This window comes from Lepisma saccharinum, chromosome 13 (genome assembly GCF_977018435.1).
Source record: "Lepisma saccharinum chromosome 13, izLepSacc3.1, whole genome shotgun sequence".
In the NCBI taxonomy this organism is placed as follows: Eukaryota; Metazoa; Arthropoda; class Insecta; order Zygentoma; family Lepismatidae; genus Lepisma; species Lepisma saccharinum.
Window position 1 is genome coordinate 5,552,885 of NC_139241.1, and position 24,626 is coordinate 5,577,510.

Consider the following 24,626-nt stretch of genomic DNA (forward strand, 5'->3'; position numbering starts at 1 on the left):
GTCACTTCGCACTACACTTTTCCATTTGTTATTTAGGCAAAGTTTCCTCGCTCCTTTATCCTCCGTCTTTCCTGTAGATAGTGACCTGTTTTGAGAATGGCAGTTCAGAATCTAGTACATTGTCGTTGAGCCACGTTTCGGTTATTGCAATACAGTCGTAGTCCATAAATTCTCCCAATTCTGATGTGCAGTCAAAGAGTTTGTTTTTAATGCTCTAGGCATTATGATAGTACGCACTGAATTGATTCCCCGTTCGTATGGGGCCTAGGATTAACTTAACGTCTCCACACAACAACACGAGAAAAGGAACGTTCAAAAGCCGATGAGGCGAGTGCTTACCTAGGTTGCTGTCCGTGCCACGTGCTTCCCTCGGCGAGGTGGAGAGAAGCGTCGTTTGCTCGGGTGTTGGAAAAATTTTGAAGCGTTGGTATTTCCCGACCCTTCGGGGGAAAATAATTCCGTCCCGATCCAGACTTCGGGAAAGGACTTCCCGATATTCCGGGATCCCAAATGCCGGGAAATCCAGACATTTAGGGGAAATCCCGACTCAGGATTCCTGACTTTTCAGGAATATTAAGGCTTCGGGAATTTTCGCCATTCGGGAATCCAGGAGTTTAGGGAATTCTCGACTTCTCTGAAATCCCGATTCTTCGAGAGATCCCGAGTGTTGGAAACATTTTGAAGCGTCGGAATTTCCCGACCCTTCGGGAATCCAGAGCCCCAGTATTTCCCGACCGTTCGGGAATCCCGAACCTCGGTATTTCCCATCGATTCGGAAATCCCGAGAGCCCGGGAATTCCCGATGATTCAGGGAGTCTTGTATTTTAAAATTTTTATGGTACAAATTACAGTGTGGTCTTGACGCTGGAAAGTGGAAATGATTTGTCATGCTTGGATACATTCGTCAGTACAGAGAATTGCTGTAAATCTCTTTGTTCAGTATGGAGGATATTATCGAATCTATATGCAATTAGTTATGTGTAAAGAAGTTAGAAATGTGACTAGAGCAAAGCTTTAACATAGGCCAACAATTGCAAGCGAGAATATAGAGAATGCAATCAAAATATGCATTTACATTGTGAAAAAGTTGAATTATTCGCATTTGTATTTTGTATTTTATTATTCGTTCGCGAACATGAGGATGAGTGTTTATAAAAGAAACTGATGAATGAATACCTGACCTTTAGGGCCGGGCGACTGCCCTGGTTGCCACCCTCAGTGTTTCTAAATCTAGGCGTTACAGTTGAGTATCTCCAAATTTTATTTCTGGTTATATAAAAATGGTCATTTACTTTAAGCATATTTGGATTTGTGTAGACAAGAATTAATTTAAGTTACTGTTGCATAACATAATAAATATATTACAAACTCTTGTTGCAATTTAACCTAATATATTTTGATATCATTATGTAGATATTAATAAACACATACCTACAATAAAGATGTTATTGAACAGTAAAACTCAAAATATTTAAAAAAAAATACTATTATTTTTTGTGATTGCAACCTGAAATATGTAACATGGTCAATGTTTTTATTGGGGAGAGGTGGAAAGTAGGAGTGACAGGCTGGAAACTAGAGAGGTAACCAAAAGTCATCTTGCCCGGAAGAAAATTTGATCTTGAGACGCCTCTGAGGAATACTTCACAGGACATGCCCAGGCGTGGATTCAAACCCGGGAACTTCGGCGGAGTGCTTACTCAATTAATTCATCTTACTCACACATGCTACCATTGAGGTCTGGCAGAGCGGTAAGCGGGGTCACGCCATCCCCATAGGCGTAGTTAGGTAGGGGCTTTCCCCCCAGAAGCAGACATTAGCCCCCAAATGCATGTGACATATGCATAAAATAATTAAAGAAAGAGGAACTGCACACAGAAATTATACTCTTGTGGTGTGGCAGTCACACACACATAAAGAAATAATTTCTAATTGTGTCCTGTAGTAGAATACAATGAAACTTGATGTGAATGTGCCTATACAGTGACCATATGTTCCGAACAAAATTTCAAAGAAAATAGGTAACCGTTATGTCCTTTGATCTTCCACCTTGGAACGCTAAGTAGATTTAAAGAAGCGGCGTTGCAACCAGTGGTTACATAAATGTAGCCTTTCAACAATGAGTCCCTATAGTTGTTTTTCTCGAACATGGAAAAGGGAAGGCGTCAGTTTAGGGAAGTGAATTTACCTTCTGTGGATTTGTTTTGCGTGGGGGACATTTAAATATGTACGCCTAATTGTCGCGTGGATGTGCCACGTTCCTGTAGAAGCAATTCAGTCGTGCGTAATTGTTTAATTAAATGATGATCACTACAGTTCATTGGCGAAAGCACTCTTTTCCAAGTCTTTTGTGTGCGTTGCACTGCTGCGTCACCAATATGTATGCAGATGTGCCGGATTTATTTGGATTTTTCATTGTACGAAGACTGTGCAGTTGAAAGTTGTGTTCAATTCTCCTGGTGACGAGTGAATCTTGTGGATCACTTCTAGGGATGCTGCTCTAGGGCCCGTATTCATAGTCGTTTCTCAAGAAAGGAAAGCGTCTTGAGACCTCTCTTAAGACGGCAAGCTGTTTCATAAATGTATCTCAAGATTTAGCTCAAGAGACGGTTTGCTTCACCATCTTGGATAAGAAGAGTCTATGCCAAGAGAGTCTTCCGGACGTTTTTTTCACGTTTCATAGGCCGCGTCCGAATCGGCAGCAGATGTCACCTAGAGCACCGTTCCATCCGGGGACTCAGCCAATCTCCGTTGTCCGAATTCGCTGCAGACGTGAATTCCACCTATCTACTACTCATATTAAAAATGTAACATGCTATTTCATCATTTACAATTTTTTCCATTCAGTATTATCGATAAAATGTTAAAGTATAACTGAGTTTTACATCGTCTAATCAGTAAATGTTGTCTGTACAAAGTGAAAGTTAGAATATGGCTGCCAAGCGCAGGGTCACAGCGAGTTCAAGCGTGCATCTGTCGCGCCTCTCTGCTCTCCCCTCCGACTCCACGTCTGCCGCGAATTCGGACAACGGAGGTTGGCTGAGTCCCCGGATGGAACGGTGCTCTAGGTGACATCTGCTGCCGATTCGGACGCGGCAAGGCCGTGTCCGGATTGGCAAGCGCTCCGTCCCGTACTCTCCCGTTGCTCTCGCGTGCCGTCGAAGTCACGTCCAAGTCGTCCGAATCTAGATGTCCCCTTGTAGTACGGTTGTCACTTTTCCCGCCAGGTGTCATCCCGAACTTCACCAACAGCGCTCTGGGGCGCAGGCGCATCGCACGTAAGAAGTAGGCAGAAGCCAAACAAGCATCCCAATTATTTCCACCTATTTACTACTCATATTAAAAATGTAACACGCTATTTCATCATTTACAATGTTTCTACATTCAGTATTATCGATAAAATGTTAAAGTATAACTGAGTTTTACATCGTCTAATCAGAAAATGTTGGCTGGACAAAGTGAAAGTTAGAATATGGCTGCCAAGCTCAGGGTCACAGTGAGTTCAAGCGTGCATCTGTCGCGCCTCTCTGCTCTCCCCCCCGACTCCACGTCTGCAGCGAATTCGGACAACGGAGGTTGGCTGAGTCCCCCGATGGAACGGAGCTCTAGGGGCCGTATTCATAGTTAAATCTCAAGACACTGTGTAAGAGATTCTTAGCCAAGACGATCTTGGGAAGGTAATCTCGTCTTGAGACAGTGTCGTTTCATAGTCGTATCTTGAGAAACTCTTGGCTAAGAGCCGCTCTTCCCAAGGAAAGAAACTTTCTCTTCGCCAAGACGACGATCCTGAGATACGATTGCCTGAAGTGATACCAACTTAAAAGAACTGCAAGAGAAATTGTCAAAAGAAACAACAAAACACATTTTGAAATACATTATTAAATTGCGTGAAGTTATGAACAGAGTCGTAAAAGTACATTTATTTCGATAAGTGATGATTTTGTTACATAAGATGAATTAATTTCCTGCCTTTGTATGTTTTTCTTGGGTTAGCGATAGGGTTGTATGTTGGTAGTAAAACAAAAGAAAATCACGCAGCGGTGTGCAGTCAAGACGTAAATTAACAGCAGGCTCTGTGCTGTAGCTTCATGTTTTGTTGTTCATATACGTTGATGAAAGAGAAACAAGAACAACAAAATAATTATCTACTCACGGATTAAAACTTATAGATACTCGAGTTTGGATTCAAATTAAAAATTAACCAGTAATTAATGTACATAGAAACGAATTACATCAAAACTCAGCGTACTCAATTCTGCGTTAATCTATGCTACGCAATTTTTTTTGTCTTGAGAAAAAAGTGTCCCCCCTTTTTTTTTGCATACGATCGCTCTCTTTGAAATTCTATAAAAAAGAAATGGGTGGTCCGATTCTAATGAAATTTTATTACGGTGCAACCAGGAAGGTTTTAAACAATTCTTAATTTTCAGATTTTTTAAATTTGTCAAAAAACTTTTCTTATCAATTTTTGCGAAACTACTTCTCTTATAGTATTGTAGTCCTACAAATACAATTTTGGTCTTGCTTTGAAGGTCTTTGCATCTGTTTTTCAAATCCATTATCATTGTCAATTCATGTTGCAAAACAGATTTTTAATCAACGGAGTACAGGGTGTCTACCAAAATAACAAATCCAAAATTCTTGATCTTTCTTCCCTTTCTCTTAACCTTATGTAATTGCTCACTACTTAGGCATAGTTGCAAATTTAGATATTTTTATTCAGTGAAAAACCCTTACCAGAAGGCCGGTGAAGATGAAAACTGAAGCTGTGCTTGACTTGCTTTAATTATTAATGCATGTAAAAATTAATGCTCCAGATATCATCTTAGATGGGGAATGGCCACATTACGTTATGTAATATTTTTACAAAACTTTATGCATACAAAAATGTAATTCTTAAGAACCAAAGTAAACAAATTTTAAACACAACTCAATATAATTTAAATTTCCAAATATTCAATATTATTAAATCCCAGGACAGGTATATAACAATTTAACTCGCTACACTGTAAAAAAAATAGCAAACATTCTTGACCACAAGCATGATTTCTTGACTTTCTTGACTGGTAGACAGCCTGGAGTAAATATGTACATGGAACGTGTCCAACACTGTTAGCACTAAGAGCCTGCAGTTTCTATGGTTCAACGGACATCGCTGCATTGAGATATGTGAGAACCATTTCAATTCAACTTTTTTGGGACACAAATTTGATACATTATATATTAGAAAAATCAATTCATTTGTGAATATATATCCATAAGCATAAGATAAAAAAAGTTTTAGTTGAGCAAAATGGGCATTTACAGCTGCAGGCATGCATTTGAGGAATCTTATGAACTTGAAGGTTACCAACCTTACCACTCTTTCACTGTAGCATCAATCTGTTTGAACATAATTTCCTTACATCAGTCATATCCATAAGCATAAGATAAAAAAAGTTTTAGTTGAGCAAAATTGGCATTTACAGCTGCAGGCATGCATTTGAGGAATCTTATGAACTTGAAGGTTACCAACCTTACCACTCTTTCACTGTAGCATCAATCTGTTTGAACATAATTTCCTTACATCAGTCTAATACTGGGATGCTTCTCCATTTTCTACCCAAGTATCAATTTGCAACAAATGAGAAAGGGCTATCTAGTACAAACTTACCTGCACATTGTCATGTTCTTTTCAGAAAACCATAGAACAGATGTTGTTCACATTGTTAATATTTAAAAAAAAAATTCCTGAAATCTACTTGATGTCCTCCTTCCACTTACATAAAATAGAAGAAATCATGAAAGAAACTAAAAACTTCGGTAAATATCTGATATTCCCCGGACACCTATAACTTCTTCGTTTTGTCAATTTTTGACATTTGTATTTACCTATCTGCTTCGCGGAACATTCTTTAATTCATTCACGTTTTTTTGATCAAAGTAATTGTATTTTTTTTTAATAAAAGTGTTTTTGTAACTGAAGAACGTACATTTCCGCAAATGGTTTGTGGGTCTATGTGTCGATGGTTCGTGGGGCTATGCGAGAATGGTGTGTGGGGCTACGCATATTTCTTTCGAAACCAATTTTTAACTATTGTAACCTAAACGTGACCCTACCTAACCTAACCTTACCGGGAATCGTTCATGGGGCTATGTGTCAATGGTTGAATTTCCGCTATGAAACATTCCCACATCACACAAAACACCTTCCAGATGTTAAACAATGCTACAGGAACTTATTACCGTTAAGTAGTTTCTTCTGTAAAAATGAAAAAATCTGTCCGGGGAATATCAGATTAGTACCAAAACTACTTCTATGGATTCGAAATCCCAAGCGGAATACTCATAATGAATTTCCACAATGTGCATATAAATTGTTCACTCCTATTCTCAAGAGTATAAGCGAAATGCAATGACATAATTCGACATAAGTACAAGTAAAGTTCATCAACGAAGAAAGCATAACATCTAGAAGTTGGAATTTCAAATGGGTGGTTACAATACACGTGAACAAGATATGCGGAGCGATTATAGCCTGGCACTTATGCACAAAATGAGTGTATAGCAAAGGACATCAAATATTCAGAATATGTTAAGGGCTAAACTTTTGACAGAAGACAAAATAAATCTACTGTCATTTAATGAATATCTGAGATGTATCAAAGTTTAATGCAAAAGTGTATAACAATACACTGGGTGTGTTTTTTATTCCATCATAAAACAGAAGGTACAAGATTATGGGATTCTCACATATGAGGAGATGCATAAACATTACCAAACTAATTTATCCCACTCCCTAATCACAGCCTCTCTGCCTTTGCTCATTTACGCTGTACCATAGGCTATAGAAACAAAGTGAGAGTCCATGGTCACAATAAAATGTTCCAGCGAGCTATGATCAATTGAAGGGCTTGGGTGGAAAACATGGTAAGTGACATTTTGGTATTTTTGAGTTACAAAGTAAAATGTGCCATCCTTCAATTTTAGAGTGAAATTGCCATGTCATACAATTTGCATTGGACTCGGTGAAGCCTTCTGAAATTGGTAAACACAACACAAAAACAATTTATCTACAGTATAGCTTCTAATATTATTTTTTCATAATGAACTCTGAAATGACCAAGGTGTCACTTAGCATGTTTTACACACAGAGACCTTCAATTGCTTCCTATGATCATTTCTCTTGCATAAGTTACTCATTATTTTTCAAATCGTATAAGGAGTATATATTTTTTTACCCAGTCAATTAGAGCAACATTAGCTTGATGGTACACTATCATCAGGCCTTTTCCCATTAATGAATGATATCAAGAGAATTTGATGCACTTACTTACCTGAGTAACTCTCAACTGTACCAGGCTATACTGAATAGTTAGTTGAAAGCATATAATTCCTGTTGTAAATAATTTTTGGTGTGATAGCACAGATTTTTATGTTACTTTTTTATCGATTGTCTGTGCATGTGTGCACATGGTGCATACATACTCCCTCCCATGGCTTCCAAGAATATCCACATGTTACAAATTCATAAAATTGATTGATTGATTTAGTTTGCTTTACTTCGCGTTTTGTGCCTCTTGGCTAATTTGTGAAGATGGGGATGAGTGATGAAATTGATGAATGGACATTCACAAACAACCGAGCCCGAGCGGGATTCGAACCCGGGACCCTTGGCGTCGCAGCGCAATGTGCTAACCACTCAGCCACAGGGTCCGCCACAAATTCATAAAAGAACCAAAGGAATTAAGATAGTTAATTTTCCTAGACACATGGACATCACTGAGAAGTTAATTTTACTAGACACATGGACATCACTGAGAAACATTAAACTGTGTAATAAATAAAAATCAAAACTAATTTACAGGTAAAGCACTAATTTATTTTGAGAATAATCTTGTTCACTGGTCATACATAAAGGAAGGTCACATTTCATTATTTTCTTTGACTCTAAAAAAAAGGGGATAGAACATAAGTTAAATGAAATTATGTTGTCCACGTATACAAAATACACATGTTTTTGGTGACATTAAAACCATGTAGTAAAATGCATGGTTTTAAGGAAAATACAGTTTTGCAGGATAACTTTTTGATATTCTTAGTATCAATCAATAGTATCAATGCACACAGCACTTGGATGAATACGAATTTAACGTCATGGAAAATGCTAAAACAGCGTTCACAATAAAAATCAAACGAAGAGATACCCAGGTGGCATCTCATAAAACTAGGATTCCTACCACTATAATTCACTGTTACACACACATGCTGACGCAGAAAATTGTGTGCGAGAGAAAAAGAGAAACATTGAAAACTGAGTGAATAGTCTTTGACAAAGTATAAGCTGACCACATTGTTATATTCATATGAACAGTCTATTCACAAGAAGCTCCTTTGCGGCTCACCATTGTTACGATGCACACGTGTAGGCTCTATTTCTACAGACATGATATCTGAGGTTCCTTGAAAATTTCAACATCGCCGCTGTATATGATACCCATATTGTGGAAAACTGCACACGCGATAACAATGTCTCGAACTGTTTCCAAGTCTTCTGGAAAAACGTGGAAAACGTCGCTTCCATATCCCAAAGGTACTCTCCACAACATTCCTCTGCTGAGCATGGGCATAGCTGTACCTCTTTCAGGATCAGTTGGTGGGTCTTGGAATGGACTGTAAAGGTATGGTCGAGCTGAGCTGAATATCCCTTGCCATGAAGAATTGCATCTTGTCCTTTGGAATATCGAATTATCATAAATACTTCCTGCCCATCTAGCCACGAAGTCAAGAACTCACTTTTTGGACCTGCACTACCTGAAAAAATAACAACAAAATATCCTTAAGACTGATCTCACAATTTAAAATAAGAACATGGAAAGTTGTAAAGAAAATTCATTCCACATAAATTAATGCCTAACCACAAATTAACCCAATACACAAACCTGATTATTAAAATGTCCATATCTTGTGCATTTTGAAATGCAGAAAATACTCATTTCTGAAGTTAATAACATGAAAATAACTGTGTTTGTAAAAGTTTTTCAGTATTATTCAAATCTAAACAATTGCTACAAACCTGCCTAAACTACTTGCATAAGTGCACACGAGCAGGATGGTAAAATTATTCTCATCAGAAAACCTGTTCAGTATTTGCTTATAGGCACATGTAGAATATGATTTATGTAAATGCATGTGTGTACTATGAGAATATCGAAATTACAAAAGCAGAGTTTGGCCTATATTAATTTATGTCAAATAAAAATTATCTGAAGGGATACAGCCTCTTCTGTGTAAAGAGAAATATTCATGATTTCACAATTATGCTTGTTCAAATATGTTCATGTTAAATCATATATTTTTGTGTAATCATATATACTGTAGTAATGAAATAAAATCAGGGACTACCTTCATTCACCAGGTGATGAACCAAGCTTTGGGGCTATTTTCACCAGGTCTCGTGATTTGTCACTGTGGAAATTTATTTTTAAGACACAAATATTTTCTTGTATTCTATATTTTGCACTGCATGTTAGGGAGGGCAGTTAGGTATTCCATGTGTGTGTATAAAAATTATCAGAAACTTCTATAGTGCACAGGTTAGGTAGTTTGATTAACTGTTATTGTCTTGTTTATTTTCCCAAGTTAGTGTGAGTAATTTGACATACATACATTGAAAATGTGTGAAAGATATATCTGGTCTCACCACATTGTGCCAGTAGTTGCACCCAAAATAGAAATACTAGATACCCTTAACAATCTGTACTCCCTCAAGAAAGTAAATGCCTTGCATGGTTTATGTTAAATGTTGAGGTTTTTCACTATTTTTAGCTCGCACAGATGTGTCATTGTGAAATAAAGTAGGTCTGTTACCTTACTGTGAAAGAGCCTGAGGGCTTCGTGCAAGTGAATATAGCACCGAGCACGACATTCCACAACAGGAGCTAAAATTTTTCGTTGTTAAGTTAGGAGTGTTAGGTTTGGAGTAGACGTGTTCTTTCGCTCTTTTTGTGTGCACATAAACGGTTTTTTACTAATAAAAGGCGGCGAAAGTAACCGTAGATGGAAGGTTTTAACTTACGCCGGTCATACTTTGGAATCAAATACATCCGTTATTTGTGTTTTCCGCGAGTTGGAACCAATTTAATATTACGTAAAACATCGAAATCTGTCCATTAAAATGAAAATAAAACAATTCTCGAGGGAGTACATTGGGTTAACGGCACCGAAATCCTATTGTATTCCATTATTTTGCTACACAACTGAGTAACAAATCGATGCACTACTTCAGAATCAAATAATGTTCATGCAGAATCAATATTATTATAATACAGGATTACAGTTTTCTTTATGAATCAATAAACCGAAGAAAGAGAGGCAGTACAACCAATTAACAAGGTTTATGTTTCCTCAAACTAAGATAATTACGTAGAGAGTAGTTCAATTTACATACCTGATGCAAAACTGAGGCATAAAAACTGGACAAAACAGCTGTTACAATGAGAAAATTTTCAAACTATCCATCCTCTTCATCAGAGTTTCTAACTGCAACGTCCATTTTTATTTTCTCAAGAGAGCATTCTGTATCTCAAGAGACCTGTTTCGTTCTCTTGGCGAATACAGGATCTTAAGAGACCGAATTTCGCTCTTACGCTGCCAAGAAGTGTCTATGAAACAGCGAATCTTAAGATGGATCTTGAGAGGGGACTATGAAACGGGAAAAAACGTCCGGAAGACGCTCTTCGCACAGACTCTTCTTATCCAAGATGGTGAAGCAAACCGTCTCTTGGGCTAAATCGAGATACGTTTATGAAACATCATGGCGTCTTAAGAGAGGTCTCAAGACGCTTTCCTTTCTTGAGAAACGACTATGAATACGGGCCTAGGTGACATCTGCTGGCAATTCGGACGCGGCCTAAAGAAAGAATCACGAACCTTCCGATCCTCTGTAAACAACCGTCTCACTTCGAATAACGTATCACTCCGCGCCAGCTGTTCATGAATGAATGAATGAATGGTGCGGCCATCATATGCTGCTCACTCGCAACCTTTAATTTCACGTAACATGGAAAAACGTATTCTTATTTTAACTGATAATCTACACATTGAAGTATAATAAATTTTCTACAAGTGATTAAATACGTGTTCTTGTTCAAGAATGAACATATCTTTCTACGCCAAAAGTCCCATTTATCTGACACTGGGTTAACAGATCCCCCTTCCCCTCTCAGTATGACAGCGCCAAAGTTATACAAGAGAGTGAGAGATTCGTTTCAGTAAATTCAAGCCTTTATTGCCCAACATTGTTGACATGTAGAGTATTGTTTTCTCCTTTGTGCAACAAATATACCGCCAGTTTTAGCAGAAGCTAAACAAAGATAAGCCGGGGAATAAAAAGAGATTGTTTATCTTTCTCTCGGTTTCTCGTGCACAAGAAGGCGATAATAAGCACATTATTTACGCACGTCTCATGCAAGTAATGTATTTTCTTACCTTGATTCAGCAGTTCCTTTTTGAACTTGAGGCATTTTCGGCGCTAGACATCATTCTGTCACAGTACGGTCTGTCAAATTTGCTTCCCAAAAAGGAACTCAACGTGGCAAAAGAGGCGATTTAACGTCGCCTGCTAAAATTGGGAAGATCGTCATCAATCATCACTATCAACATCTTCCCCACAGTGGCTCTTTGATTGAAAGTATACGAAAGCACCTCGCTTTGTATTGTGCTTATCTCAAAATCGGTGTACTTTTCTATACGAGCAACAACGTGTTTTGTTTCGCGGGACTCATAAATTGACCGGTCGTTTTTCTTTCTTTTACCACACCGAAAACACAAGACGCAGACACACAATTAATACACTTGGACACCAACTTCACTGCTTGATCAGGATAGCACCGACACAACGTCACATAAACGTTAAGAACAACCTCCTTCTTGCCACTTTTCAAACGGCTGTATTTCCGAAAGACTACTCTGAAAACACGAGAGACCTTCCTGCACGCAAGGAAGTCGCCATGTTCGAACAAGGTACATAGAGATTAGGTAAAGCCATCCGAAGATTGCCGATCTTGCACGAACGCGTGACGTCACCGGAGAAGCAGTGAGCTCGGCTGAAGCAGACGGCCCCCAGCATTTATATGGGAGATTCAGAGAGCGAGAGTATATTATTACTTTTAGGAGGGGGAAAATAATAATTGTCATCCTCCAAGATGGTATTGAGGTATGCTTTTAATGATTAGTAACATAATTGAAAACGCGCTACTTTTAAAAAGGTGCAAAGTACATGTGAAAAAATGTATTTTGAAAATCCATATTCCTGAAACTTTCTGACCGATGCGCTACAAAGAAAGTTGCGTGTTATCCTTTAGAATTCCGTCATTTTACAAATCGTAATATAATTTTAACAAAAACGTGGCATGCTAAAAAAGAATTAAAGAGTTTAAAAAAATAATTAATTAATAGACTTAGTTTATTTTACTTCGCTTATCTGTCACATATGGCTAATCGCAAAGATGAGGATGCGTGATGATATGATGAAATTGAAGAAAGAAAGTAGACCCATGCCCGGGCGGGGATTCGAACCTTGGGGGCCCTTGGCATCGTAAAGCGTTGTGCTAACCACTTCGCCACGGAGGTCATCATTACAAGGAAATAAACAGAAAATGGCATCTATGTTTTAATATGCGAGAAACATTTGCGAGGAGGTTATTGAAGTAACAAATAATTATTACAAGACGTTGTGATGAAAATTATTAATATATCTGAAATATCGAGAGTTGACCTTGCAGTCTCTAAATGTACTTCTAGGGTTACGCAAAACCTTTACTCAAAATTGCTAGTGTAAATTTATAAGCTATTAAAATTTAAAACTTATTCCTGTTCGAAAACAGAAACTGCCAAGTCAAATTAATATTTCGTAGAAATACATATATTTTCCTTTCATGAGGCCAAGAGAGTATTTGGAGGAGACGGTGGCTTGGGAAGGCTATAGCCCCGGATCTCGATCTGCAAAGGGGCTTCCAGTGGGAAAACATTGCTATGAAATAGTCCAGAAGAAGGGGCGAAATGATTTTTTTTAATGGCTCAAGAATACAAAGATATAAGTGGACATTTGACAAGCTTAGTCTAAAACTTACAATTGAAATCGTACGTGTGTGTGTGTGGGGGGGGGGGGTGGCTACGTGAGGTAACACAGTGGAACATGATTCACAATACTAAAATTAACATAAATATGTGGGAACAATAGAAATCAAAATATGTTGTAGCTAGTGATGGCGCAATAGTAAAGATGGAGGGGTAAATCATATTTTCCCGGGGCAATCATGTTTATTATTCCGTTACATGCGACACAAAAATGCATATTTTGACTAAAAGAGCATTCATTCATTCATTTATTTATTTTTGTCGTTTTACTGGGGGCAGTTAAGAGAGAGAGAAATTGTCGAACGAGAATAGGGGGGCGTTCCTGCCCCCCCTGTAGTGTGGTCACTGCCTATAGCTATGCTGGAGAAGAATGCACCAATTAATACGCTATTAAATAAAACAGATACTTTTAAAACTTTTAATCAAATTATTTGTGAACTATGATTTAAATTTAGAGAGAGCACATACTTATTTAATTTGGATAAGTTAACTTCTGAAGCCTGTGATTTCCGAGCCTTCTCCCGGTGTAACTGCACTGCCCTTTGAGCCCTAGCTGCTGCGTTCAGGTGGCGGAACGAGAAGAATACTAATTAAAACAAATATGTGACAAATATGTATAAAAAAACAACGTGTTGAAGCTATTGACGGCGCCACACAATGCCTTTTTCACAAAAAATGGGCAATCCCGCATTTTTTATATCAATCAAGCTGTGATATTTTAGATTTCTTCCGTTAGTTTTCTGATAATAGTTTTCACAGCTTTCCATAGCATTTAGGCATGATTTCAGTTGACAAAAACAAAATAATCTTATTTCAAAACGTAGAGCAAAAAGAAATCCAACGTATCCCTTACATTGGAAGCCTGGAGAGAACAAAACAGGGGTTCCTTCGTAACACGATTTCTTGAAAACCATTTTACACATTTGAATCAACTTTGTGATAAATTGATTAGAAAGGATGAATCTTAACAGTAAAAGTTGTAACTTTTCCCCTCCTACTATATTTCAGAAGATATTCCTTGTCAAATATCTTAATATTTGTATAAGGAACCAGCCTTTTCCGTGCCGAGCGTTTCGACGATGACGTAATGCATCAACGGACAACTGCGGATACGATCTGAGCCGCCGAACGAGCACCCCCTGATGTTCGAAATTGGCGCTATTTTCTTGCTGTTCACGTGATAGATTGTAATTTATACAATAATCACGTATTATTATTATAAATAGAAACCTTTAATGCAAATATATTTTAAAATGTATAATCCAATGTAATTTACACGTTTCTCTTCCATTAGCGTACTTTCATAGAACGGACTACATGATGCGGAAGAAATCCGTTATTAGGCTGTTGCCAACCTCAATACTTCTCACTAAGTCAAGTACAGAAAACGGAAGTGGTATGTTGAATGTCGGCATATGATAGTACTATTTCACATTATCACTGACGATCCTCCGGGATGGGGGAGGGGGTGGGACGCAGAGTCGATCTATAATTCAGAGGTGTTCACCATCCGGATGGTGACATCCTCACACTCCGGAATACTTTTGCGGGTGAAGGAGGGCAGGCCGTAGGGTGAGGGAGGTTGATATAAAATGAACACCTCTCAACAAGAGAGAAGAAAAATGTGACAATATTTATAAATTCACCCGCAAATATGCATTTTATTTTATATGTAGTGTACAATAAAATGTGATTGCCTCAAAATATTTCTGTATTCTACAGTCTTCTTTCCCCACTTTTATGCTTCTATACGTTGCCGTTTTAGTTTCCCTTGGTGTCTTTGCTGCATAATCCATCATTTTTTTACGGGATGAAAAAGACATACGAGTGTGTTTTTGGGATAAAGTAACTTTAGATGTGTTGAAGTACACTCTGGAGGATACTGGAATGTGTGACATTGACGTGTAGATCGACCACGCTGTGACACGCACATTTGTCATTAGTTACGAGATGATGAGGGATAGGTGATATTTGAATTCCAAATTAGTTAGCCGACCCCGTGACGGAGTGGTTAGCACATCGGGCTACGACACCAGGGGTCCCGGGTTCGAATCGTGGCCTGGGCATGAATGTTTGTGAATGTCCCATCGACTTAATCATATCATCATCATTCATCCCCATCTTCGCAAATTAGCCATAAGAGGCACAAGAGGGGAAGTAAAATAAAGCAAATCAATCATATCAAATGAGTTAGTTTCATTATTTTATCTAATTAATAATTATTAATTTAGTCAATCAAATCATATGTATTAGCTTACATTCATTATCTATAATAATAAATCATAACACTTTCAAACATCAAATAAATTTAATGAAGAAACCCCGGTTTCAAAACGTAATTTATCTCAATGTGTCACATTCTTCCAGCAAGGTTTTTTTAGTAATGAGAGAAAATTTATCCTTTGGTACGGAACCGTCTTACTCCTGGGGGATCAGATGTAAATTTTGTTTTTGAATTTTTTAATTTAGCATTGCTTTTCTTCCACTTTTGGCTAATCCCGACGATGAGAATGAGTGATCGTCAGATGAAATTGATGAAGGGACACTCACAAATAACACCTATGCCGGGATTCGAGCCAGGGAACTTCGGGGATGAGTCTGAAAGTCGGCCACCAGGCAAGATGTGCATTTTTTTACATACATTCAATGACTTTCAACAGGTCATCAGTGATACACTGCTTATTACACATCTGTTGACAAATGGAATGTTTTTACACCTTGTAGGCTATGTGGATTATTTTTTTCATAAGTTTGCAACACTGTTAGGGTACACGTGCTTTTGTTTACAGAAGGTCTGAAGTTCTATGATTCTCACTTTACAGTTTTATCTCTTGTCATCTGTGTGACAGGGAATGTGTAATGTATGTAAACATATGTGTGTGTCATTAAACATGTAGTTTACATAAGGTGAGTGTCCTTTGCAAATTCACCTACCCAACCACCGAAAGTTTATTGATACGAACTAGAAACGGGGCTCGCTCCCCGACATGGTCCTCCATAGCCGGATTTGTGACATTCTGTGAAGGTGATTCTAGTGAATTTGTGTTTTTCTACATGCTTATTTGTGAACTGTGAATGTGAATGTGCATTTCTTATCACACGTTTCGTATTTTCCGTTCGTTAGTTCCTCGCCCGCGAGACGCGAACAAAGAAACTGACGTCTTCAAGGCGTGGTGCTGGCCTAGACAAGCATCTTTCGTTACCAGCGTGTAGTGCAATCCAGGTTGCCAATTTTTCGGTCGGTATGCGGTTCGTGAACGCGTCAAAATGGAGCGAATTCTCGCAGCAAAGACAGTGCTAAAACGTGATATTACGCGTCTCGAGAATCGTGTCAATTCCGTCAAATCAGTGACGTCATCATCACGTGACAGCCCACCCCAGCAACAAGTAGGTGAAAAACTACCGAGATTGGAAATTCCTCCTTCAGTGGATCGCTAGAGGACTGGCTAAGTTTTCATGATTTGTTTAGTGCAAGTGTCGACAAAAACGCGAACGTAAGTGGTGCACAAAAACTTCAGTATTTGAAGGCTTCTCTCAAGGGCGAGGTTGCCTTGCTTATACAATCGTTAGCAGTGACAGACGAAGACTATCAACACGCGTGGGAGTTGCTCAACAACCGCTATTCTAACAAGAGGGAATTAGTTAACAACACTGTCCAGCGACTGGTGAATCAGCCACAAGTGAATGAAAACTCGCACACAAGTTTACGTCGTCTTATCGACACTACAAATGAGTGCATTCGTGTTTTAAAGGTGCTCGGTGTACCTGTTGAATGTTGGGACGCGATTCTTGTTTATCATACAACAAAAAAGCTCGATTCTGAGTCAAGAAAACAATGGGAACTCTCTCTCACGTCGCAAGAAGTGCCTAGTTTTTCCGAGTTGACCCAGTTCGTAGATCAGCGTGCGCGTGCATTGTCGTCAATGGCAAGTGGAAACAACAATCGGCGGAAGACTGTGAGTCATAATAAGCTTTCAACCTCTTCCTTTGTAACATCAGCTGTTTCCTTCTGCCTGAAATGCCGCACCAAGCAACACAAACTACACAAGTGTGAAGAGTTTCTTCAGATGTCCGTGCAACAAAGGCACAGTTTCGTGAAAGAGAAGATGCTTTGCTTTAATTGTTTTCAACAGCACAAATTAAGAGTATGTACATCAAACGGGTGTCGCGTCTGTGGAAAATATCACCATACTTTAATTCATTTTGACAAGGCTAACAAGAATGGGCAGTCGACCAGTTCCTCTCCCCCACAAGTGTCGTGTCATGTTGCAGAAAACAAGTTAGTTAAAACCTCTTGTGTACCACTAGTATTGTTATGTACTGCTATTGTTAATGTTAAAAACAAACAGGGTTACTTTCAGCCTTGTCGTGTGCTTCTAGACTCGGCATCGGAAGTGTCCTTTGTGTCTGAGACGTGTTTACAAAGGTTGCAGTTACCTAAGCAACGCACAAATATAAATATTTCTGGCATAACTGAAAGGGGTGTTTACACAGCCAATGCTATAGCTAATGTTCAGTTTCTGTCAAAATGCAAGACACAACTGTACAGTGTAAGGGCTGTTGTAGTGAAGAAAATCACAGGTAATTTGCCAAGGGTGCCAGCACCAGGGGCGTGCACTTGGTCACACATACAGGGCTTACCCTTGGCTGATCCTACATTTAACGTGAGTGCTCCTGTAGATATTTTACTGGGCTGTGATATTTTTCCTTTATTATTGCGAAGTGGACGCTGCGTGGGACCTCCTGGTACTCCATCAGCATTAGAAACAGTCTTCGGTTGGGTGTTATCAGGGCAAATTGATGGTAGTGTTGGCAATGCAAATACCAACTCAGTCTCATCTTTCCATGTGTCATGTGATTTGAATACTAACGTACGTAATTTCTGGGAACTTGAATCATTGCCAACCCTTAATCATTTAACGTCAGAAGAGAAAAAGTGTGAAGCACATTTCATAGCTACTCACCAACGAGAGAATGGTCGATATGTAGTTAGCTTACCATTTAAGAACAATGATGTGGTGTTAGGTTTTTCAAGAGAAACAGCAGTTAAGAGACTTAAAAGTCAAAAACACAGACTTTCTCACTCCCCTGAACTTCGTAAACAGTATAATGCTTTCATGACTGAGTATAGAGAACTTGGACATATGGAACTCATCCCGCCTGAAGAAATACATAAGATGACTAGTGAAAGCTTTTATCTTCCTCATCATCCTGTATTTAAAGACAGTACGACTTCACCTATTCGTGTAGTTTTTGATGGCAGTTGTAAAACGTCTACAGGTGTTTCTCTTAATGACACTTTAATGATTGGCCCTAAGTTACAAAGTGATATCATTAGTGTGATATTACAATTCAGAATACATCAAGTAACCCTAACTTCTGACTTCTCAAAAATGTATAGACAAGTGAAAATTAATCGAAAGGATACAGACTTTCAGAGAATTGTGTGGAGAGAGGATCCTAGTGAACCATTTCAAGACTTGAGATTATTAACTGTCACTTATGGTACTGCTTGTGCACAATACTTAGCTACGAGGTGTCTGAAAGAATTACGTGAAGATGAAGGTGCAAATTTCCCCCTTGTTTCAAATGTGTTACTTAATCATGTGTACATAGACGATTTCTTAAGTGGGAGTGATTCTACGGAGGGTGCTATAGAACTGTACCATCAACTAACCCAACTCCTGCTTAAAGGTGGTCTTGAACTTCGCAAATGGTCCTCAAATGATCCTAAGGTGTTAGACAGTATTCCAAGCGAATTGCTTGAAAGAAACGTGCCGTTTCAATTTAATGACAGTGACTGTAAGAAAACATTGGGGATTCAGTGGTGTCCTTCCTTGGATCATTTCTGCTTTAATGTAGTGAGTCCAATTGTGCATTCTGTGTTGACCAAGACACTTCTCCTCTCGGAGATATCTAAGTTGTTTGATCCTTTGGGCTGGCTATCACCTACCACAGCGAAAGCCAAATTATTGATAGAAGAACTGTGGAAATTAGAACTTGACTGGGATGGTGAACTTCCAACTAATGTAGTTGATAAGTGGGTTACTTACTGCAGTGATTTACCAAATTTGCAAACTATTAGAATTGAACGTTACATCATTCCAAAAGACTGTATCGAGCTTCATTTAGTCGGGTTTTGTGATGCATCTGAAGCAGCCTATGCAGCGGTTGTTTACCTTAGGTGTTTGTGTTGTAACATTACAAGCTTTTGGACCTTTGTAATTGTTACACGTACGCGTTCGTACGGAATTAGAACTTATTTGTTTTTAACTAAGTTCTCGTATCCGCTTTTAGACGGCAGCAGCATTGTGCCAGGACATTGTTGCCCTCTAGCGGAACTAATTCATATTAACTTCCTCCTCCCCTCCCCCTTTTTTCCCGACTATTACGATCGGAAGCAAATAGCAGTTCGCAAGCCGTCACCAGGACAGACAGTTCAGAAGTTCCTTCCAGCACAGCAGCCCCTTTACACGCCTCGCCAGCCAGTGAAGACGGGAGCCTTCCCTCGTCGCCGAGTCCTCTGCTTCCATGTGCAACCAGTTAACCGCAGATGTTGGGTACCCGTGCGGTTAAAAGAGGAACATTAAAACAGGCGACAAGGAGCTTAAGGTAAATTAGAGACTACATACTATATCCCGCTGTTCGTTCTACGAGAGGATCTGTTACGAAGTCGACTTTAATGTCCGAGAATTGGCGAGACTTTGTGCGTATAACCGACTGGCTGCATTCGACTTTTTTGTGTCAGTGAAATTTGACTTAACCCAACACAGCAAATAAGTATTGGACCTAATTGATTCGTACGAGCGAAAATAAGAACTGAAACTTGATAACTATGCGCTGCACAATTTAATCCATTTTGGGTTGTCCTTTTTCGAATCGCTTGCTCAAGAAAGAGTGAGGTGTTTATCCTCATATACCTGACTTATCGTACTTATTGATTTGAATTTTTTTGTCCCTTTGCCTTGCTCAAAATTCGATAAAAAAAATAGGGAAAAATGACCTTACTATATCTATACCTATCAGTAGCATCAATCCCGTGCACGAACGTTTAATGTGGTAAATGGGACCTAATATAACCAATCAACACCGCTATTGAAAGAGATTGAATTATTTATGCTGTTAGTGTATTTCCTTTTTGACTGATAATTGATTCCTATAGGGGATCCGTTGTAAAGTTATATTTAATGTTAATGTTGGATCGTAGTTTATGAATGGTACGACTGTTTCAAGAACGGCGTTCCTTTTTAAAAGAGGATTTATTGTGTCTATGGTTGAATATGAAAACGTTAGCTGTGCAACGTTGGGCCAATGTAACTAATAAGGGTACGATGGTACTTTTGTTTGGAAGGATGCCGTTGGCGGCATAGTTGTTAAAATTGTGTTAAAATTGATTACGTGTTATATACCGTAATAAAGAAAAGGAAATTGTTAAAGTTATAGAATTGGATTATAATTAATTAATTGATTCCTTAGGATGTCCCTCTAGCGAATGTCGTTGAATGCAAAGTAAGAATAGTCCTCTTTTTAATCTGTTTATAAAAGACAAATAAGAAAAATTTGCGCCACGAAAATTAAATGAGAATAACAAGGCTGTTGCGATTAGCGTTGGCGCGTTTTGTGTACTTGTAAGTATCCTGCAGATGATAGTTGGTATAACATTAGCACGCATGATGATGAATGATGTTTTCTATTTTGGTATGGGAAGATAATTGCGTAAAGTGGTAACGTAATCTGAAATCTCTCTCAAAAAAAAGAATTAACATTGTTCTTTTACAGGATTAAACTAGAACGGAATCCTTTGGATTAGCCCCGTTCTTCGGGATTCTAATAATAATTAGAACCTAATGCGACCTCCTTGTTAGCGGAGTAGTTCTTAGAACTCGCGCCCAGCAAGGACGTCGCGTTATTTTGGTTTTGTATCGCTTGCGCGGGTAATAGGTGTCGATATGGGCATCCTTTTTCGCGCTTCCTTTATGTCAACTAGTAATTCTGGGTAAATCGACATCGGCCCTAAACAGGCGTTACAGTGTGCTGATGAACAAGTCCTGGTTAAACTTGTTGCCTCAAAAAGAGAGTGGCTCCTCTGAAAAAGATAACACTTCCACGACTGGAACTTTGTGCTGCATTATTGTTGGTTCGCCTCATTACTTATGTGCGAAAAGCATTGCCAGTCAACTTCACAACTGTTACCTCCTATTCGGACTCCAAAGTAGTTTTAGCTTGGATAGCTTCATGTCCTAGTCGTTGGAAAAATTTTGTGGCGTATCGGGTCTCTAAAATACAAGAGGAAGGTGATATAAAGTGGTGTCATGTCAGCTGACTGTGCAAGTCGTGGGATTCCCCCTTCCAGCTTAGTGACACATTATTTATGGTGGCAAGGGCCTCCATTTTTACACGAGCTACAATTGCTTAAAAACAAGTGTGACATACAAGAATGTAGTGGAGTGTAGAACAGAAGGAGTCTGTTGTAAGCCTTGTGTCAACACAAGACAATCCATTATTTGAGAGGTATTCTTCTCTAAATAAACTGCAACGTGTAGTGTCCTGGTGTAAACGATTCATTTTCAATGCCCGCAACAAAACTAACAAACTGCATGGTCCATTGAGCACTAAAGAGTTGTGGGACACACTTCTGGTGTTAGTGAAAATTGTGCAACAGAGTGAATTTGCCAGTGAAATTAATGCTCTTAACAATGGTTTACCCATATCTTCAGGGAGTACCTTGCATAGTTTAAATCCATTTTTTGATGAACTAGGTGTTCTTAGGGTGGGCGGCAGATTGAAACACAGTAACATTCCATACAGTGCCAAACATCCTATTTTGCTGCCCAAAAAGCATAGATTAACAGACTTAATTATTGCATATGAGCACATTGTTCTTTTGCATGCAGGGCCACAACTGGTTTTTGCAACACTACGCCAGAAATATTAGATAATTCATGGTCGCGACAGAGTGAGTTAATTAGTGAAAAAATGTGTGACGTGCCATAGATATAATCCCACCATATCAAAACAACTAATGGGAAACTTGCCATCACCAAGAGTAACATTTAATAGGCCATTCTTACAATGTGGAGTGGATTACGCTGGACCAGTAATTCTTAAGGAAATGAGTGGTCGTTCTCGTCGAAGTTACAAAGGCTACAGCGCATTGTTTATTTGCTTTTCCTCTAAGGCTATTCATCTTGAAGTAGTGAGTAGTGCAACCACAGCAGCCTTTTTAGCTGCTCTTAGAAGATTTGTGTCTCGACGAGGAAAGCCACGTGACATGTACAGTGACTGTGGTACTACGTTTGTTGGTGCAAACAAAGAGCTAAAGGACATCTTAAAAACTGTGAACAATTGCAAGCACAATGAAGAAATAGCTAATAATCTGAGCAGTTTGGGAATACAATGGCATTTCAACACACCTCTAAATCCTCATGCAGGAGGATTATGGGAAAGTGGAATAAAATCAGTGAAATTCCATCTTAAAAGAATTGTGGGAAATACGTTGCTCGCATTTGAAGAATTGTGCACTGTGTTAGCACAGATTGAAGCATGTTTAAATTCGAGACCACTCACAGCCATTTCCAGTGACCCAAGTGATATGCAAGCTCTTACTCCAGGACACCTTCTGATAGGAGATGCATTGGTGTCAGCTCCAGAATGAGATCTTACCACATATAAACTTAACAGACTTTCACGGTGGCAACTTACACAAAATTTGATGCAACATTTCTGGAAACGTTGGTCTCGAGACTATCTCACCCAGCTGCAACAACGTTCGAAGTGGAGAACACAACAGAAAAATCTTCAAGTTGGTGATTTGGTTCTCATCAGAGATGATCAGCTTCCTCCACAGCAATGGAAACTTGGAAGAATATGTGAGGTTCATCCAGGTTCTGATGGACTCGTCGTAAGGACTGCTACAGTGAAAACCAGTACCAGCAATTACAAAAGACCAATTGTAAAGTTACGTCTTTTGTCATTTAATAATGATTGTGAAAATTGAAAAATTGAACATTTGCATTCAATAATTTCAAATAGTTCTAGTGTACAATATGTGTAAAATTGTTTTTCATATTTTTTGTCTGCAGTGTACCATTTATTTTTTTATTTATTTTTTTGAAATTATATATTTCAAGGTGGGCGGTATGTTGGCCCCCACTATGTACTTGGATCCAACATGGCGGCCAAGACATTTTTCTTTATATTTGCCAAATAGGTGTTGGCAACACTTGTCTTCGAGTGCGCAGCAAGTATGGCTGCAGGACGTCGTTTTGTGTCTACAGTTTTATCTCTTGTCATCTGTGTGACAGGGAATGTGTAATGTATGTAAACATATGTGTGTGTCATTAAACATGTAGTTTACATAAGGTGAGTGTCCTTTGCAAATTCACCTACCCAACCACCGAAAGTTTTTGGATACAAATCGGAACGGGGCTCGCTCCCCGACACCAGGTGATCTGATTGTGGTCATGTCAATCTTTCTTGATCTTTAATTCATTCTCACCATCACGATTAACATAGAGAAGAACAAATGAGACGAAAATATCCAAAATTTAAATTATATTTACTTGCACATACAGGTGTTAGAAATTCATTTATCTGGAAGCCAAGACTGGAATTAACTACAACCATTCTCTTGGTTAGACAACAGGTAACAATGGTGTTTTCCTCGGTGCGAGCATAGAATAGTTAGGGTATAGAAGAGTACCCTACATTTAAACCTCGCTGCGCTTGGAAATTGCAGTTCCGTCGGTGGCCAATAGATGGCGCGGCCGTCTTCTTTTGCTGCTCGCAGTAAATAGAGGGGGAGATTCATTGTCCCACTGGAGTTTCCTTCACCACAGAAAGGACAAGGGTGGGTTGTGAAACAGGTTTTCTGAAAACGAGGGGGAATATATTTCGTTTTCTGATTTCATGCAGTTCATGAATTTACGGAATGAGGACTTTGCCAGGCAGCTACAACCTTGGTGACAATGAAGTTCCACCAGAAAGGAATACGTGATTAAATGCACAGAGGCATAGGCGGTGGAATGGGTGACCCGCAGAAGTGACGCATGTGTGTAAGAGGAGGCGTGTGAGCAGGCAAGAATGGTGATCCCAGCATGTTGCACCCAAGGTCACGTAAAGAACGAAAACGGGGAACTATACGCGTGACATTGAACTTCGACCAGGCACCAGACCCATACGGAAAATTCCAGATAGTGGCGCATTCGACGGAAGCATGACGTCACGGACACGATAAGGGAGTCCGCCGTATATAAGCGCGTGCCGTGCACCGAGGAACCGCAGTGCATCATCACCATGGCCAGGGGCAAACCTATTGACAACACCGTGAGGAGAAGAGTGGTGGAGTTGCAACGGGATGGACTCAGTGAACGGGAAATAGGGCGCCAACTGAACTTACCCAAGTCAACCGTCCACTGCATCATCAAACACCACCAAAATACGGGTACTACAGAGCCAGGTAAGGCCCCCGGTCGAAAACGCCTGCTGAGCGTGCGTGACCTACGGAT